The sequence below is a fragment of the Vicugna pacos genome, chromosome 8, assembly GCF_048564905.1.
Source record: "Vicugna pacos chromosome 8, VicPac4, whole genome shotgun sequence".
NCBI classification, from domain to species: domain Eukaryota; kingdom Metazoa; phylum Chordata; class Mammalia; order Artiodactyla; family Camelidae; genus Vicugna; species Vicugna pacos.
In genome coordinates this window covers 60,040,716-60,059,913 of record NC_132994.1, presented here as the reverse complement: position 1 = coordinate 60,059,913, position 19,198 = coordinate 60,040,716, and the positions used below count along the sequence as shown (strand labels likewise).

Below are 19,198 nucleotides of genomic sequence, written 5' to 3'. Positions count from 1 at the left end.
GTTGTAACTGACAGAAATTAATGGGACCATTGAAGAATTCCAAGCAGCCAAGTGACGGGAGCATATTTGCATGTTAGAAGAATCGCTCTGGCAGCATTGTTGTGCTTAGAATGAGGGGGTGAAGGGGAGCCAGTCTGAGAACAGGGAGGCTGAGAAGCCAGTATGGATCTTGCTCTCCAGTGTGTAGAAATGTCCCTTTACTGGCAGACTCTTTACTTACCGGGCTGGTAGTACGTTTAAAGGAAGCTACATGAAAATTGAGTCTTGGCCAATAGAGTTGGGCTGGTCTCTGTTCCCCAGCATACCCCCACCCCCGCCAAAACCCGCCAGGGTTTTGGGCCCCACATTGCTCAACATACCCTAGCTTCCAAGTTCCCTGTCTGTGGGTTCTCTTCTTGGGTACCGTTTAGCCAAATAACCAAAGCACAGAGGAGACGCTGTCTTGGCACGCTCTGCCCCTGTGATGGGGCACTTGCTCCCCAGGCAGTTCCTCCTCTCCCAAGTCCATCGTCCCCTGGATGCACCCCACATGCAGTGGAGGCTTAGTGGGTGCCTGTGCAGCAGGAAAATGGGTTTCCCTAGTTGTTGATTGTTGTCCATATGAAATTCTTCTGGCCAGAGCTCTCTGTTCTAATCTCTGCATACTGGCTGATATATCTTGGCTTATCAAGAATCCTCCCTGGTTTACATCAGGGTCTTCATAAGCCTCATCCAAAGTCTCAGATATTCAGCCACAGAATTTAAATGGAATTTGTTTTCAGGACGTGACTGACCTCACAGCCCAAATCCCTGTAGACATGTGGTGCCACAAGTACCTACCATTATTGCAACATCTTTGGATCAACAAATTTGTTACATTTATATTCTTTCTCCTTGGGTCGAACTCTCCCTTCCCTGACGCCACCCCAGTTTCCAGCACACTCTCATTTCCATCTTATGGAAATCAACAGTTCCACCCTGTCCCTCTGTGCTGGTCTGGGAGGCACGTCCAGGTTCAGAAGCAAGGGTGTCCCATGCCTCCAGATTCTAGCAGCACTGGCCTCTCTTTCCTTTTGCTAGTAAAATTCCGTTTTTTCCTTTGTTTTTTAAGCAATTCAGAGTTTAAGATAAAGGCCTTAAAGATAACTTTCTCTGCCTCTCCCTTTCTAGGTATTTGCAGAGGAATCAGAGGAGTTAATCGTGTGAGTAAACTCTTAACATCTGCGCTTGCTTCCTTCCTTCCTTCTCTGTCTGCCCCTGGGGTTCTAAAGCTCAGGACTGCCGCCAGGTCCCCAGCGTCTCTGCAGAGTCCGAGCTCCTCTCTGCAACAGGGAGGTGGCGTTTTTGAAAAATAACCTGGCTCTCGCTGTAGCAGTTGAAACTAGTCCATAGCACAAAGGCGCACGAGTCTGAGATTCTTTGCACCTTACTCAGACGCCCCTCGAAAGTCGGAAACCCGCCCCACGGTGTCGAGAATTGCATTCCCCATCCCATCACCTGAGAGAGAAATTTCATCGCAGTCACTTTGCAGTATCTCCCTCTCTCCCTCATGGGGTGTGTCCTAGGCCTGGAGGTTCCCATGGCCCCTGACAGGTGAGGGCTGGGCTGCCTGCCTTTGGTCTATCACCATAGCGGGATAATGGTCTCTTGAAGCCCTGTGGCTCTTGCCCCAGGCCTGCCTCCCGGAGCACACCCACAGCTGTCCTCTAGAGGGTTCTTCCCTCCTTGGGGACAGAGCTGTGCAAGGGCCCCCTTGCTGGGAGCCGACAGGTCGCCTTTTCCTTTCTAGCCCCAGAGGCTGGGGGTGGAGGGAGAGTGTCTTTTTCTCGCCCTCCTATCTGCCCTCTCCTTCTCCTGACCCCAAAGTTGGGCGGAATCTCCTCCTTGGGCTTAGATATTAACAAAGACAGGCTGCTTCTGCCGTCATCTGGGCTAAAATACAAGGAGTGACAAAGCCTGCACCTGTTTTAAATGAGCTAGAAAGGAAAACTGTTGAGAGGACAAACAGTAAAATTCCAGAGTTTTCCTGCTGCACTGGTTTGGAGGCCGTACTGAAGGCAAAACATCACCCAAACACTGGTAACTATGGAAATGAAGAGAAGGAAACAGATTTGAGAGACAATAAGCACGAAGAATCTGTATAGCTTAGTCAGTGAGAAAACGTTAGTCTGCCTCCAGAGCTTCTGACTTTGGAGCAGCTGGGAAGTGACACGGTGAAGTGACTGACCTATTAATAATGTGGACTTTCAAATCCCACACTCTGGATGCAAAGCCCAGCTCAGCTGCTTGCTGTTTGTGTGAGCTTGGACAAATAAGCATCACTTTGAAGCCTCAGTTTCCCCAAAAGTAAGATGGGGTTAATGTTTCCCACTCATGTGGTTGGTTGGAGCATTAAGTGAAGTGACTAAAACAGTGGTCGTGACCTGGTGAGCATTCAGTATGGTAGCTGTTGTTACATAGGGGTGCCCCTGACTAACATTGGCCATGCTGGAGGAGCTAGCCTGGTGGGTTAGCCATGTGGAGCCCCTGCTTTAGAACAGGTGACCTTCAAGGGCACTGATGGATATCTAAGCTGAGAGCTGCAGGAGTGTCTGGAATTTGAAAGAAAGTTCAGGATTGAAGATGGGAGATTTAGGAAGCCTATGAAACCCCAAGAAGTAGTTGAAGCCTTGGATGGGAACTGAAGTCCCTCAGCAACTGGGTGAGAAGGCTGAGGGCCAGGTACCAGGCCCACAGATCTGTTCAAACTCCGGGCCACCCTTTTACAACATGCCCCTCGGCATCGTCTTCAGAACCACTCTGTTGCTGTGAGATGAAGGCGAACATCCCAGATACAGCCTCCACTCCGGAGGTGTAATCTCAGCCTTCGTGACCCAGCACACTGAAGTAAGATTTAGTTGTTTGCAGCCTACCAAATCGGGTGGGCTCCTTTCCATCTGGAATTATAATCTTTAGAAATTTTTTCAAAAACTTATCTGAGAGGCTTTTCAAAAACAGACCCTGCACATCCGCAACCTAGATGATTCTTGCGCCAAAAGCTGAAGCCGGCCAGCCTTCTGGAGTCAAGGGTTCAGTTCTTTCTCACTCAAATCATTAGAAATAAAAAAGTCAGTTTGAAGAATTTACTTAAGCAAAATCAGGAGTAGCTCGAAGCGAGTGAGCTGAAACTGGAGGGAAATCCCTTTGTTCAATTCGGGTTTCAGTGAACGCTCAGCAGGCAGCTAAACCAGTTCATTAACAGAGAAAAAGACGTGAGCTCAAACACTGCTCTCAGAAGCTAATGCCTAGAAAAACAGACTGTGACAGCAAAAATGTGTTCTAGAAATCTTACTGCTCTGGACTCCGGAAACTTCAGTTTTTGTCATCACTGAATAAACAAATTGCTTCCTCCCAAATATCTCCCTTTTATTTAAGACAATTAACTATAACTGATCTGTTTACTGTGTGCTGGTCCCTGTTCCTAGAAAAATGTGATATTTTTTTTTTGCTAGTCTGAGCTCTGAAACGTGGATTTAGAAATGTTTTATGCTATAGGGTCTTTTTTTTTTTTACCATATACCTAAAAAAATAGAATTTACATATTAAAACCTTTTCCTCTGAATTTTGAAGTCTAAATTCTGCCCTGAAAAACAGCCTGCAAGGAGCATCCTGTCAAACGTAGATGTGTTATTTTTCCTAACTGTCTCTGCTCTGCTTTATTAAATTGTTATATCCTGCACATGATGCTTCCACGCAGGCTTTCAGGTTCTCTGTTGCATTGTTAACTATTTAAGCGTTAGACTGGTGCTGAGATGGCAGGTGGGAAAGGCTGAGGGACTTGATCTCCTCTCTGCCAGAGTTCTCCGCTTTCACTACTGCTGCTTACATTGAACGGCTTAAGAATAAGCTCCTGTGTGAGCCCTCGGAGGCCAAGGAGTATTGTTGAATTCAGAAAGGAATCGCTTTCTCTTAGTGATAATTTGAATATTCTGACAATGAAGCTAAGCTACTCCGCTGCCTGGTTTGCGTACTTCATGTCATGTGCGCCCTTTCTAGTGAAGCAGAAGACAGCCCCCGCCTCTGTGAATTCATAAATCGGTATTGTCCACTGGTGGGATGGGCAGGAGCAAAGGAGGAATCATCCAGGAGAATTTTACTCTCTTGCTTTAATGTTTTTTAAAGCTCTTAAAAAAGTTAATACAGATCTTTGGAGACCACCCAATTAAACCACCACAATAAATGTTGAATATTTTGAGAAGAGAGATGGACCATGGAGATGATTTGTGAAGTATTCATACATGCAAAGCGAGGGATACATTTAAAACAAATACTCTGGATGATTCAAAGAACAACTCACCTGCAGTTTTTTTCCCTGAATTGTGGCGGGTTATTTTTAAACTTTAGTTGTCTGAAAATGGCTTTAATTTTCGGTTTTTAACTTAAAAAGATGTTATTCAAAGTAAACGGACATAGCCTTTTCGATCAAATTAAGAGACGAAAACAGGCAACCAAGTGAATAAATTACTTAGGTGAGATATAATTGGCTTTGTTACATAATGGATTCACCTTTGTACTGGTGAAGAAAATCCCAAAAAGCTTTCCCCCTAAGAGGATTGACCAGTTGGAATAGTCTTAGTTGGAAGAAGCCAGCTTGTATAATTAACTGGTGCACTGAGATAGCGGTTTCCAAAGGCTCACCAGGGATAAGTGGTGTGAAGCTGGCTGCAGACACTCCTGAAGACGTAGTGAAGCATCAGTTCCCAGGGCCCCAGTGGTGCTGTGTCAGTCTGTGTCAGTTTGTGCTGTAGCCTAGGAATCTGTATTTTTAAAAGATTTTGCCCTGGTAATTCTAATGCATAGCCTGGTTTGGTAACCACTGAACTGTGTATGCAAATTGGAGACTTCAGCCTTTTCACCCTGCACATTTGATAAATCTCTGTGAAGATATGAAGCTTTTTATGTGAAGCTTTCATTGAAAATGGATGCCTACTGGTTATTGCTGACTTATTTCAGTTCGTAATTTGTTTTAGGTTCTGTTATTGCACAGATTTGCATACCTGTTTTATGGTATTCTAATACTGTTGGTTTAAGAAATGCCATTTCCTCCGAGTGCTATTTTGAATATTTTATGTAAGCAATTTTATGTGTTTTTTTTTTCTACTTGCAGAAAGCAGGGGGAAACTTCAGGGTTTTTCTAATCCAGTTGCAAGCAGGACCAAAGATGTAATACAAATACTTAAAGATCTTCTTGGGCAAGATGACATGAGATATTGAACATCTTTTAAGTTACAACATTATGAACTTTAGCACACCTTTTGAACATAGCAGATGACCTACATGTTTAAGATTTTTGCCGTATAGGTTATCTGAGACATTTTAAAATTAAGGGTGGTGGGCCTGTTGAGGTATTATTATACTCTAGGAATTTAAATTTTATCATGTATTAAAATTCCTAAAAAGCAGTAGAAAATCTTCTCTACACATTAGCAGTTGTGTGTACATGTGCTCTTGAAGTCAGCAAGCTCAAGTTGCAGCCTAATGGGGGAATGTTTTTCGAGCTTCAGTCACTGAAGGTGTGCGAGCTCTCTTCCTACAGGTTTGGAGCCTCAGACTTCTGAGGGGACTCCCTGACGGCCTCGGAGCTGACGTTTCCTGGTCCCAAGAAGGTACGCAAGCAGTGATGGCTTTTAAAAGTTACTTCTCTCTCAGCATATTTATTTGTAACTGCTTGGAAACACAGAGTAAAATAAGTCAAGGACATGCAGGAGGTTCCAGGTACTTCAAAAAGGCTCTGGTAGAGAATAAATACATTTCCCCCATCAAACTGCAAAATTTCCTGCTGACAACCCCATCATTTCAAAAGCTTTAACGCTACCCTATCTACGCTCCTAACTTGTGTACATAAGATGTGTAAGGCTGTCTTCCCTTTGTGTGAGGTGTTGACTGATAATCCCGAGGCAGATGCTGGTCACGTACCGGTGGCACTAGGGCGTCCAGCTACAGCTTCCGGGGCTTTGTCTGGGAATACTGCAGTCAAGCTACCACCAAGCCCGCCCCTCGAGTAGATGGCTTAGCCAGGGGATGGCAAGGTGGCAGTGGAGAGCAGTCGACTCAGCTCAGAACACCCCCGTTTGGCTCTGTCACTGTGGTTGTCATCAGTCGTGATATTAACGCAAGCTGGCACTCTTGGGGCACTCACTGGGCGTTCAGCACTTTGCTTAGCACAGTGCGTTACTTGCAGTATCTTCTTATTAGTCAGTGACTCTGGGCAAAGAACTTAAGTCTGTGAACCTCAGTTTCCTTATCAGTTAGAGGGGGATAAAGAGGCCTTTCTAGCCCGTCTCACAGGACTGCCAGATGGACACCAGCAGACAGAATAGCAGGAGGGGGCTTTATGAGTTCAACTGAAACGTCACATTGTTTAACTAAATGTCCTTTTGGTTCCATTTGAAATAGAATACTCTTACTAAATAACATTTTGAGTTATTGGCCAAGAAGTTGACGTTCGCCCCAGCGAGGCCAGCCTGACTGCTGGGAGCTGAGAAGGGCACTGGCAGCCCCACTTTGGCGGGGGAGGAGGCTCTTGCCATTGTGTCCTCTGTTTGCTGTGTGACTGATAACCAGTAAGGTGCTGGACGGCGCCTGCCCGGTACCGGGTGGTGAGGCTGCAGGCTGCAGGCAGGTAGGGGGTGGCCAACACACCAGGCCGTGTCTGTCTCCGGCACTGAGCAGGACAGGCCCAGGCGGGATGGACAGGACCATCGGTCGGTCCCAAGGCAGGCAGGGAAGGAAGAGCTACGTGAACACATCTCTATAGGCTACTGGGAAGGAGCAGCAAGCATGTGGCGGCGGGAGATGGGGGCTCATTGTAAGCAAGGTGCCTGGCCTCCGGGGCGACAGGAGCACAGAGCCGCACATTGAAGCGGCCTGCGCAGGGGCTGCGGGAGGGACCACACATGTGGACGGCGAGGACAGCTACTTAGGGAGGTTCACATTCCTCCCCATTGAACTGGGTATGATTGTAATGGTTTGTTAAACAAACAAAGGACCTAAAGCTGTGAATGGGGGAGAGAAAAGACTCAAGGTGAAAAGGAGAGGAGGCCCTGCTTGCTAGCAGTCCTCCCTTTTTTAAGCTTTCTCCCCCATTTCCTCGACATTCCTTTCTCCCCTTGAGAAGCCAATTCAGTAACTTGGAAAAGTTTCCCTTTAACGTGGAGACGTGATGAAGTGTCCTCTTACAAAGACTAAATTAAACACTGGGGTCATCTTAAAGAGCCAGTGATAAATATTTTTATATGTCAAGCCAAGTATTTCTGCGTGACCAGAGTGCTGGACATCATTTGAATTTATTGCGCATGACATGGAAAGGCAAAGAGGAAATTCTCACTCCAGCCTTGTGTAGTAATTTTGTCCGTTAAATAAGGCATGTGGCTCAGAGGTGGTCAGGCCACTGCTTCTGGAGGAAGGGGAGTGAGCATTGGAATGGATGTGACAATTTCACTTTTCTCTCCTACGTGCAGTTTATAATAAAGCGAGTACTGGATGTTCCTCCATTGAAAAAAAAATAGTGTAAATGGTCTTTTAAAACTGCCAATTACATTTGTGTCCATTCAGTTAATCAGATTAGGTCTCAGGCTCTCCTTGCAGGAGAAAAAGAAAAACTATTTAGAGTTTCAGAACAGGACTTTTAAGTCTGCTGTTCCCTCGGGGTAACGAAGTTCTCCACGGCGGAGGGATAAGTGGCTACTTGTAAGTGTTCTGTGTGTAAAGCGATCGGTGGATCGTCCTCACTTTCACTGGCTCCCAATTCTTTACAGGATAACCCCAGATTCCTCTGCCTGGTGCTCTGATCCCTTGTGTTCAGGGCACCGCCTCCTTTGCTGGCCTGTCTTCTACTACTTCCCTTAGGCTCACAACTGCCTTGCAGCCAGACTAACCCACATGACCACCCTGCCCTGTGCTGCTCTGTGCCTCTGTGCTTTATATGGTCTTCCGTCTGCCTAAACTAGACCTCCTGGTTCACTCCTAAACACAGCCCAAGTAGTCATTATAAAAATTTAGAAAGGACAGATATTCAAAGAGGAAAAACAAACAAAAAAGTCATCTCTAATTCTGCCCATAAACCCCAAGATCCTTTGCTGACGTATTGTTGTCTGTACTTTCAGCCCTTTTTCTATTTATTTTGAGAAATGGTTGTTTTAGGATGAAACATTCCACCCAAGTCTTGAGCATTATCTCCCAATCTCACGTAACTTGTAAAGTTCTGTCAAGAGATTTTAACTCATGAATCTGGCTTCCCGTGGTCCACGTGACTAGTCAGCTTTTCTTATTTCTTTTCTCAGTGTGAGCCTTTACCCTCACACGCTTCCTGGGAAGGAATCAGGCTTTTCTTTCCCCTAGAATGGTAACCGTATTAGGACAATAGGCCCTGCCAATAATTAGGTAAGTTTTGGTTCCTCTGTGCCCTGCTCTCAGAGTCCCAGGAAGAGAGATCACCGCTGTCAGCTATAGAAACACACCCTAAAGGGCATAAAGGCCAGTAGAGGAGGATTTGTTGGGAGGCAGGAGGGGGATATATTTCCAGCTGTCACAAAGGAGTAGTCCCCGACTCTGACTTTAATGACTAGAAAATCTTCTAATACCAGAGGCTCTTGTCTGGATTTCAGGTCTGCGCTCCACCCCTCCCCCCACCACGCTACCTAGAGTTCATTAACAGTCTTCTTGAAACATTCTGTCCTGTCTCGGCTTGGGAACCAGTCCTGGACCTCACACTTGCCTCTCTGGGTACACATACCTATTTGGCTTGCTTGTAGACATTTTGTCAATCTCTTCCTAAACATTAACATTTACAGACGCAGTGGGTATGGTGGGGAGACTTGAAGGTGTGTGGAGGATTTAAGGAGCTGTGAAGATGTTCCCTTCCCTCCCCTTTGCCTGGTGGACATCGTGCCGAGTGACCTATCGGAGGGGTCACTTTGACTCTGGGGTGTCCTGAGCGGTGTAAGCTCTGCCTCCCACTTCCACGCCTGCAGGTGCAGGAGGGAGGGGGGTGCTTACAGGCAGATTTCAGACGATACCTCCGTGGTGATGGAGCCTGGTTCCTGGTCAGTGGTCCTCTTTTGCCCTTGGCAGTTTGATTTCTCTAGTTTCTGTGGCTCATTGAGGCTTATATTCCTGGCCTTCTGTCTTGTCCGTGGCTTCTTAGGGCTTCCTCCCATCTTGCTCAGGACAGAGTTTTATGGGCATTCTCTCTGCTGCTGCCTCTTTCTCCCTACCTCCCTCACCCACCTCCCTGTAGACCTGGAGTGGCTAGTCTTGACAAAATCAGTTACATATTGTCTTTAATCTGCTAAACACATTGTAACAACAAAAAGCTCCCATCTGTTAAAGTAAAGAAAAGCCCACCTTCTTCTAGTAGAGCGAGTAAACAAACAGGATTTGGGAGCTCTAGGGTCTTGTATTTGTACTGTCACCATCTATAAATTATTTTGGAACATCTTATCAAGTTTTTTTTTAATGCAAACTTAATTTTCATTTTGCTTATTTTTAGCACCATAAACTTGTCACTACACTATCTTACCTAAGAGGAACAAAGGGAGTTTAGAGTCAGAAGGCTGCTTCTGTCCTTGGAACCTCCAAGAATTACATGTCCCCACAAACTTTCCTCCATCCGTCTCCACCGTGCAGAGTGGGTATCCTAGGGGAGGATCAGTCTAGCTGCAGCCTGCCGTGAAGAAGACAAATCCGCCCTCACCCCCAGGACACTCCACTGTACCACCCCACGCTGGGGAGGGCAGACACTGGTGATCAGGGTTGATCGTGTGAGCTGACCGTCTGAGGCCACCCACGAAGAGCTCAGAATAATTTATAAGTCATTTATAGAAGCCAGATTCAGAATGGTATCCATTTCCCCGAAGCCAAGAGCACTGTTCGCTGTTATTTGGTCTGGAAGACCACCTCAGCTCCTCACCTGTGCTGTAGGGCTCCTTGCTGCCCCAGATGCCCATTAGGCACCATTAAACTCAACACATCTAAAACTGAACTGCAAACTTGTGTTTTGCTGGATTTTTCTTCTAGGACTTGACCTTTCTTTCCCTGTCTGCCGTCACCGTCCTCTCTCTCCTCTAACCTTTCCTAAATTGTAATCTTACTATGGTAGTTCCCCCTCATCTGAGATTTCAGTTTCCATGGTTTCAGTTACCCACAGTCAGCCTCAGTCTGAAAATATTAAATTGATAATTCCAGAAATAAACAATTCATAAATTTTGAATTGCACACCATTCTGAGTAGCATGAGGAAGTCTCGTGGCGGCCTGCCTCATCCCACGAGGGATGAGAACCATCTCTTCATCTGGCATATCCTGCCTGCTGGTCGCTGAGTAGCCGGCTCAGTTGTCAGATCGACTGTCAGTATCACAGTGCGTGTGTCCAAGTAACGCTTATTCTGCTTAGTCAGTGCAAGAGTAGTGATGCTGGCAACTCAGATGTACCAGAGAGAAGCCATGAAGTGTTTCCTTTAAGTCAAAAAATGAAACTTACCAACTTAAAAAGTAAAATTGTATGCTGAGGTTGCTAAGATCTACAGTAAGAATGAATCTTCTATCAGTGAAACTGTGAAGAAGAAAAAAGAAATCTGTGCTAGTTTTGCTGTCACGCACTTCAAACCACAAACGTTATGGCCACAATGTGTGACGGCACTTACGGCGGAAAAGGCATTAAATTTGTACCGTCAGATGTTTTGAGCGAGACACCACATTCATGTAACTTTTATTCAGTGTATTGTTATAATTGTTCTATTTTTTATTGTTGTTGATCTCTGGCTATGCCTAATTTAAAAATTAACCTTTATCATAGGTTACACGTATAGGAAAAAACCATAGTATACATAGGGTTTGGTAATGTCTGTGGTTTCAGGCATCCACTGGGGGTCTTGGAACATACCCCCATGGATAAGGGAGGACTCTGTAGTGGATTCCTGTTGCCTGGCTTCCTGACCACCAGTCCTGGGTCGTCCCTGCCCCTTATAGTTTGTCTCCTCTCGGTCTTCTGTGACTCTTTGAGGCTTAGATTCCTGTACTCACACCTTTTCTGTCGCTTCCTCCTGTTCCTGTTAGACAGTGTTTTGTTGGTGTTTTCCCACCTCTCTCCCCACCTCCCCCACTCTCCCTCCCCATCAACCCTGGAGTTGGTGGCTGCCCTTGACTAAATAGGTTAATCAGCCTGTGAAAATAGGACAGCAGAAAAGCCCACCTCCTGGTACAGCAGAGCAATGCATCACTGACACTTTACAGTTTGGTCTCTGCCTGTCTCTACAGCCTGTTTGTCCATGGTGCCCCCAGGTTTACATCCATATTCAGTCGCACTGAAATACGTATTTTCAAGTACCTTGTGTTGATTAATTCCCTTGGCCTGAAATAGATCATCTCCCCTTGAACACTGGGTGAACTTGCAGGCTTAGCTTTAACTTTGGTTTCTCCATGAAACCTCTCTTGATCTCCCAAGCAAGAGGTAATTATTCCTTTGACAACCATATTTCATAGTCACCTTGAGGTTCAATGATTATTTTCACTTTTTTTATGCGCAAGTCTTTATAGAGCAATTTAATTGTATCATATCTTAATGGAAGAGCATCTTAGAATGCACATGTCCTGACTCCAGTCTTGTGTATTGCCTCTCTCCATTCCACTGGGCATTACTTGGTTTTTCCTGTTTCCCTTTCACCAGGCATTACTTGATCTTGCCTAGCTTTCTAATTTTTGCCAATCCGATTGGTTTTAAAATGTAATTTCATTCCAGTGTGTGTGTTTGTGTGGATGGGAGGTTGTTAAGAAATAAAACAGAATATGGCAGATGTGATGAGTGCATTACACAAGAGAAAAAAAAAAAAAAACGAGAGAAAGGAGGCATAAGGAGAGCCAGGGGTAGGGCTGGGGTTGGTCAGGTAGTACATATATTAACCAGGATTGAAATTTTGCCAGTCGGGTACAAGGAAGAGGGAAGACTCACAGTAAAAAATACAAGGGAAGTGATTTTAATGATGGACCAAGAGATCTAACCTGGATAAAACTGTGCACATTTTCATTTGTTTGTTGGCTATTTGAGCTTCCTCTTCTGTGAAATGCCTTCTTATTTTTTTGTTCTTGCCTAAATGTTTAAAGTTTTGTTTTAAACATTAAGCCTGTAATCTGTCTGGAATTAATTTTGTATATGATGTATGGTAGGAACCCAGTTTTCTTATTTTTCATTTGGATCACCAGTTATTGAGTAATCCATCCTTTCCAGCCGTTCCAGCCCTGTCATATGTTAAGTTTCCATACAAAAGTGGGTCTGTTTCTCGGCTATTCATTCTACTCCATTGGTCCACTTGTCTAATCATGTGCCTGTACCATACTGCCTTAATTACTGTAGCTTTTTAAAAATAACTTTCACTTTTTCTTCTTTGGGAGAAAGCATATTCTGTATGATGATAAAAGTGATCCAGTAGAACTGGGAAAGTCTTAGCTATTCTTGACTTTTCCATATAAAATTTAGAATGATCTTGTCAAGTTGTAACAAAGAACCTTGTGGATTTTTATTAGGAATTTTTTGAATCAGTATACTAAGATGGAGAGAACTGACAATATTACAATAATTCTTTCTGTCTCTAGTTCCCTATTCATGAACATGGTATATTTCTCCATTTATTCAGGTTTTTTATGTCTTTCAGTACAGTTCTATAATTTCTCCATAAATATCTTATGTGTCTGTGGTTAGATTTATTCTTAGATATCTTTACTTTGTGGCTAATTTTAAGCTATACTTCTGTTTGCTGGCATTTAGAAATGCAGTTGATTTTTTATGTTAACTTTTATAACACCTTGCCAAACTTTCTAATTCTAATATTCTGTGTGTGGATTCTTTGGAGATTTCCATGTAGATAACCTCTGTAAATGATGAAAGATTTATTCCATTCCAATTTTATGTCTTTCATTTCTTTTTATTGCTTTATTGTGTGGTTCACAAATTCTAGTACAAATATTTAACAAGAAGCAGTGATAACCTTTTTCATATGATGAAGATAGTAAACTTTCATAGCTTTAAAGTTGTCTGCTTTCCTGTTTCTTAGTCTAATGATGTACATTTTAACCACTTAACCTATGAATGATTTTACTGTTAATTAGTCTCTGGGTTGTATTAGCTGTGCTATGAAAGGTTGCTTCATGATGCTAATCACTAGTGAGCATTAGGACTAGCAAAGATGTAAAAATAGCAGGTCCCTTCAAAAGAAGCCACATTGGCAGACGTAAAGCTACCAAAGCATCACCGAGAGAGTTTATTAGAACTGTAGATTCCTAGATGCTTCCCCAGCAAGTGCCTGCCCCTGGGGTTCTGTACCTGCCACTGTCTTTGTTGTTGTTGTTTTCTGTTTTAAAAATCCTGTTCTCTTAGGGATGTCTCGATTCTTGCTAGGATGTTAATGATAGTTGTTTTTGAAGGTTTTTTTCCCCTCACAATCTTTTTTTACTTCTTCTTTATCCTCACTGCTTTTTCTCTATTTGTTCTGTGTTGTTTTTTTCCTATTAGATGCTTGCTTCTGATTTCTGGTGATCCTCGCTGCTTACTGACTTATGAGTGGAGCCGTCAAAAAGCTGATGGGAGCTTTGTATACTTATTGAGGGCCTGTCAACAGGGGCTTCGATGTAGGGAAATATGGGTAAACCCTTCAGGACTGCCATTTATCCTTGTCGTTAGCTCTTTTCTCTTGGGCTGGCCAGCTTTCCCAGGGAGGACTCCTTCAGTCTCCTGCCCTGGAGAGTATAATGGGCCTGGTTGCCATTGTTCTCATGGCCGAATAGGGGGAGTGTGCAGGCTTCCACTTGATTCCCCCTGCTTCGGCGAGGTACCCCCTCCTCACACCCCCTGTCAGCGGGGGTCAGAGTGATGAATGCGCTGACAGACTTGAAGCCACTCTTCCTGTTTCTATACCCTCTTTCATCCCCACTTCCAGAAGTACCTAGTGCCAAAATTTTAGACTTTTGATGGGTTCTGCAGGGCACATCAGGTTGCTTCGTGGTTTCTTGTTACTGACCTGGAATCCAGCGTCCTTAGGACTGCGAGGTCACTTGCTGCGTGTTTACCTGCTTTCCAGCTCCCAAAGCTTTGTCGCCGTTTTCTCCTTCCCTGTTACTGTAGGCTGTGTTTTTGAAAAATCTCATTAATATTGTGTTAGCAGAGTTCAGGAGAGATTGGAGCTGTGTACTTTTATTCAGTTTATCATCTTTAACTAGATGTTACTCATGCTTTTTGTGAATAGATGGTTAGCACCCTGTCCTTTGTCAGATTTTCTAAGTCTAGTGCATAGATTCGATTTTCTAAAGCTGTGGTATAATCAGCTGGACAGCTTTCTCATTAATTTTCTCTCTGAATATTAAACAATTCATTTTGGCTTTCTTGCTTATTTTAGGCCTTGTTTCTAAGAAAATAAGAGCTTAATTACTGGGTTAGCAAAATTAAGTCTCTCGAGATGACAGTCAAGAGTCAGTAGGCAGCAAACCTGATTGCTCAGCAGGCCGGGAGGCGGGGTGCCCCCCAGGGCAGAAGAGAGGGGCAGGGTCAGTCGGTGCTTCCCTCCACTGAGAGCCAGAGCGAGTTGTTTCAAACGTGTTAAGGAGGAGCTGTCAGGTGTTGAGTAAATCGTTCTGGAGGCAGCACAGAAGGACCTTTCGTGGAGGTAGTTTCTCACCAGACACATTTTTCTCTTTCTGATTTAACCATGGTTTTCAGTGCTGTATTTCTACCCTCTCACCCCACCACCTTCGCCCAAGGCCCTGGGTCTCACCTGCACTATTATGATTACTTCCTCAGTGGTCTCCCTGTCTGACCATCTTACCATGTGGAAAAGGAGCTCACTCTTCTGCCCAGGAGAGACAGGGAAAAGTAGGAGTTGGCCAGGTGGGCGAGGGGCGGCAGGACAGTCCTGGAAGGCGCATCGTGTGGAAAACACAGGAGCATTAAGGAAATAGCAGGGAGACGGGTGTGTGGCCTCGGGTGCCTTTGGGCTGCCGCGGGAGAGGGGCCTGCAGACGGCTGGGTGACAGGCGTTGTGGATCTAGCCTGACAGTTCATTGTAGGCGAGAGCCTTCCCCCCCCAAGTGATGTGTCAGCTCAGGTGTTAGGGGTTTTCATGACAGTATCAGTACTTTATTGAGGACACACTCTCACACTTTAATGAAGGATTTTTAAAAATGCTGGCGAATGAGTCCCTATGATTTTAAGGGCAGTCTGCCCTCTAGTCATAAGGCGGGCCTGTCTTACACGATAGGATCTACTGAGTGATCATATGTACCCCTATTTGAAGTGAAATTTGTACAAGTTGTTTACTGCTTGAATTTCCAAAGAACAGTATTATAGACCCTTCTTTTTTACTTTAACCTGATAAAATGCAGTGATTGAGCCACAAAATATATGGCTCAAGGCTCAGGAAATGTCAGTGATTTTGTGAGGAGTAAACCCGAGTGGGCAGCACCGAGAGGGCTTTTCTCTTTTTTCATCTGAGTCAGTGTCCTTTAACCTGTTTAAATCTAGGGCCCCTCGGAGAGTCTGAAGAAAGCTGTGGTCCCTCTCCTCATAAGAATTCCAGTACGCATGGCTCCTAATTTTGCACAGAAGTTTAGAGAATTCACAGCCATGGGCCCTGGAAGCTCTGCCTTGGCCCCAGTAATGAACTCCTGCTCTCAGTTAAGGCTGCAAATCCAGCCACAGCCATCTGGTCTGTCACCCTCAACCAGGTGATGAGTCCGGCCTCAGGAGCACCTCTTTTGCCGAGTAGGCACATAGTGAGCTCCAACTCTTCTGATGTCACGCCTGCCCAGATGTGACACCTAAGAAACCTGACAGTGCATGTGAATGATAAAAAAAATAAGCAATAGCACCTACCTAGAGGTTTGTGTACCTTCTTTCTCCTAATGTGTCTGGACAGTTTTTTTCATTGATGATAGAGACCTGCTACTGGAGTCCTTCAGATACTGAGGGAGCACCCTCTCTAGAAGCCTCTTGGAGCCAAATAATGAATTTCCACCTACCCTGCTCCATGATTAGCTGTTACATATTTCGTGAGTATGAAAAGAAACAACCTTCTTAGAGACCCTTTTTAAATTGGCCTTAACACATACACATAAAAGAAACCCCAGGTTTGGGGAGTATGAGAGAGAAAGAAACGTTTGGAGGACCTTCTTATCCACAAGGAGTGGTGATGAATGGAGTCAAAAAAAGAACTTAGAGTATCCGTGTTGGAAGACTAAAAATGGAAATTCAATTTCCTCTCAGAAATGGGCCTTGCATTGTGTCACTGGGGACAATGGAAATAGACGCCAGAAGTCATAGTTTATTTTGAGAATGTTGTAAAACATTTGCGCCCCATTGGATGATTGTGTTATGCAGCACCGGGGACGTCCTGGCACTGCACTTGTGCTCGGACCTCTCCCTGTACCGACGTATACCACCAGCCCTCAGGGAACACAGTCCTTCCTGGCTGTTGCCATATATATATGTTCTTATTCCAATCTGATCCTCTCTCATCCCCAAAATAATCAGCATGAACAGAATGAAGCAGATGGCACAAGCCTTCTTTGGCATACTGGCAGATCTGTATCACTCACTCAGTATTTTTAGAACCAAGGGGATTGAAAATTATGTCCTGAGATGTTTTGGGGGAAGACTTACTATCTTTCCAGGGTGACAGGTGTTGAAATATTACCGTATTTAAGACTCGAATGCAATCTGTACGTCAGGTCACAGAACAGACTGACCATCATCAGGGCCATCCCTTTGTCAGGGCTCGGTTAGGATTGTTGGCAGTTTGCCAAATAATAGAAAGTTAATCACAAGTCTGTTTTAAGGATGTGGCCAGAAAGCTCATCAGGTTTCAACCAAAGATTGGAATCAGCAGCAGCCAACCAGTACTGGTCAAGCACACGGTGATGGGAGATGTATCATCCACACGGTTTATTTTTTAAAAATAGCTGGGCTTTGATCCTCAGCCACAATGAATTTATAATCTGTTGGGAAAGACCATGTTTATAGAAGTTTGTGATTATATCATGAAAACAGTACAAATATTTATGTTTGAAGATCTACATTAATGAAATACACCGTTATGGTGAATGAAATGTAACTGTTTGTGAATTTGAACATCATTTTTAAAAAGCCTTCCTGAAGAAATTAAGGAATGTTTACTATCATAAGTTAATTCAGTTCAACATTTGAGGATCAGCTTTGCACTTAGTGTTAGACTAAGTATATTTAACACAGAGACCTAAAACTCAAAAAGATAAAAGTCTTGGGCAGAGACATTCATGCAGTAAGTTAAATAAGTGTAAAAATGTTCAAGTGACTTAATGTTTTGTTGTTGATGTTGTTTGGAAGTTTAATGGGGAAAGAGGTGGAGGAATTGTCTCACACGTAAATACAACATAACCATGTCTAAAACTCCCTGATTATACACCCACCATCTTTGAAGGCCCAGGGGAAATGTAGATGATGATGAAACATGACTGTTGGACTCCTAGATCTAGAAAAGTGGCTGGGATCTGGGAAAAGTCTATTCAGTGCTAAAGGGCAGGTACTCTTTTCTTTCACTGAACAAATCTTGTTTTCCCTTTGTATTCTTGGTGTGTTGGTAATCAATCAAAGTTGATAGCTGTTGGGAAACAAAGAACGCGGGCTAATTTTTACTTACAGCCTCACGGGTCCTTTCTGTGTGTGTGAACATGTGTATGCTCCAGACTTCTGGCTCCTCCCACTATGAGTGATGGATGATGAATTATACATAGGAGAGAACCTCTGTCTTTTTTCCATCATCTCCATTGCTGAGTGGTTAGAACCACATGCCAGTTTGCAGCTGATGGTTTCTACTTTTAATCTCAATGTTTATAGACGTTACCATGTATTCATGTGATGTGTTTTTAGATAACAGGGTGCCTTCTGCTCCGTCTTGTTTCAGTAGGTTGTCCCCGTCAGCCCATTGACACGCATCAGGTAGATACCGCAAATGAGGAAACTGAACCTCAGGACATAGCTAACCAGTGGGTAAGCTGGAATTTGAACTAGGGAACCTTAGCACTGTATTCATGAAACCAGTGACTGGACCTACGTGAATACCTCCTGTGCTTCAGGGAAACACCTGAGGCCACTCGGCAGCATAGCTGTGTCTGAAGAAAAGCAGAGCTTGCCTCCCTCTCTTGACATGAAGCTAAGATGCTGCTCGTACCTTCCTGTGTGGCAGCCACTAGCCTCATGTGGCTCTTTAAGGTTAAATAACGTAAAAATGTCCGTTTCTCAGTGTCGCGTTTTGAGTGTTCAGCAGCCACCCATTTCCATCACAGAGAGTCCCGCTGGGCATGCTGGTCATCTCTCCTAAAGCAAGAGCTGGGGAGAATGAATTTAAAGGGTCTATGCAGGGGATTGGTGTCGGTGAGAAAAACACAAAGTCCTCACCAGCAGGCCAGCTCCTCCCTCCTCCTGAGTGACTAGTGCTGTTTTGAGTTCAGCTCTAAAGAGAACAAGGAAAAGCTGAATTTCAAACTTCATACCGTGTGCACATTTTAATCTTTTTAAATAGACCTGGAAAAAACACAGCAACTTCAAGTGAATGAGTACATTTAACGATGATGATAAATTCTCTGCCTTTCATAGCTGGGCCGGTATTACGGCCAGACTTAGGCTGGATGAGAAGTAGGACACATCATGAGACCTGGCAGCAAAAACTCGGCCACACGGGATAGAATTCCTGGAAGGAATTATTTCGTTTGTGGCCAGGGTGGTTGGGATGCCTCAAACGAGGCCGAGCCTCGGGAGTGAACTGGCACAGGGCGAGGGAACGAGGAGCTGGGGGAGAGGGGTTTGGACAGAGTCAGGACGAGGGTTCAGTTCAAGTCATACTTGGTCACAGAGGAATAAGGTCTGTGCATGCTGCCATCAGAAAGGAGGTTTGGTGCCAAGATGTTGGCTGAGAACACCCGTGTCCCCGGCTTTGGATCAGTGCTTGAAGCTTCAGGTCAAAGTGCGCACGTCAGCTCTGAAGGTTCCAAGCAGGTGGGGCAGGACAGTGAGGGGTATCTGCCTGGTGCCGGCTCCGTGTGAACTCTGACCAGACACTAAAAACATCTGAGCTAATTGAAGAGGAACATAAGAAGTTTCCTGCAATCTTTGCCCCTTAAAAAAGGAATGTGTGCTTGTCTATGTGCATGTGCTGTGTCCTGATA

At 44.6% G+C, this 19,198-nt stretch overlaps 1 protein-coding gene across 4 annotated transcripts in view; it reads left to right on the top strand.

Annotated features, from left to right (window-relative positions):
- PLAGL1 (PLAG1 like zinc finger 1) overlaps window positions 1–19,198 on the top strand; it is a 64,931-nt gene that overhangs the window by 37,740 nt on the left and 7,993 nt on the right. For 3 of the 4 annotated variants that reach the window (XM_006197753.4, XM_072965964.1, XM_015247187.3), the window contains 2 exons: window positions 1,150–1,181; window positions 5,555–5,624. The gene's annotated coding sequence lies outside the window, so the exon portion shown is untranslated. The remainder of the gene's footprint in view (window positions 1–1,149; window positions 1,182–5,554; window positions 5,625–19,198) is intronic. The other variant, XM_072965965.1, reaches the window with a different exon arrangement.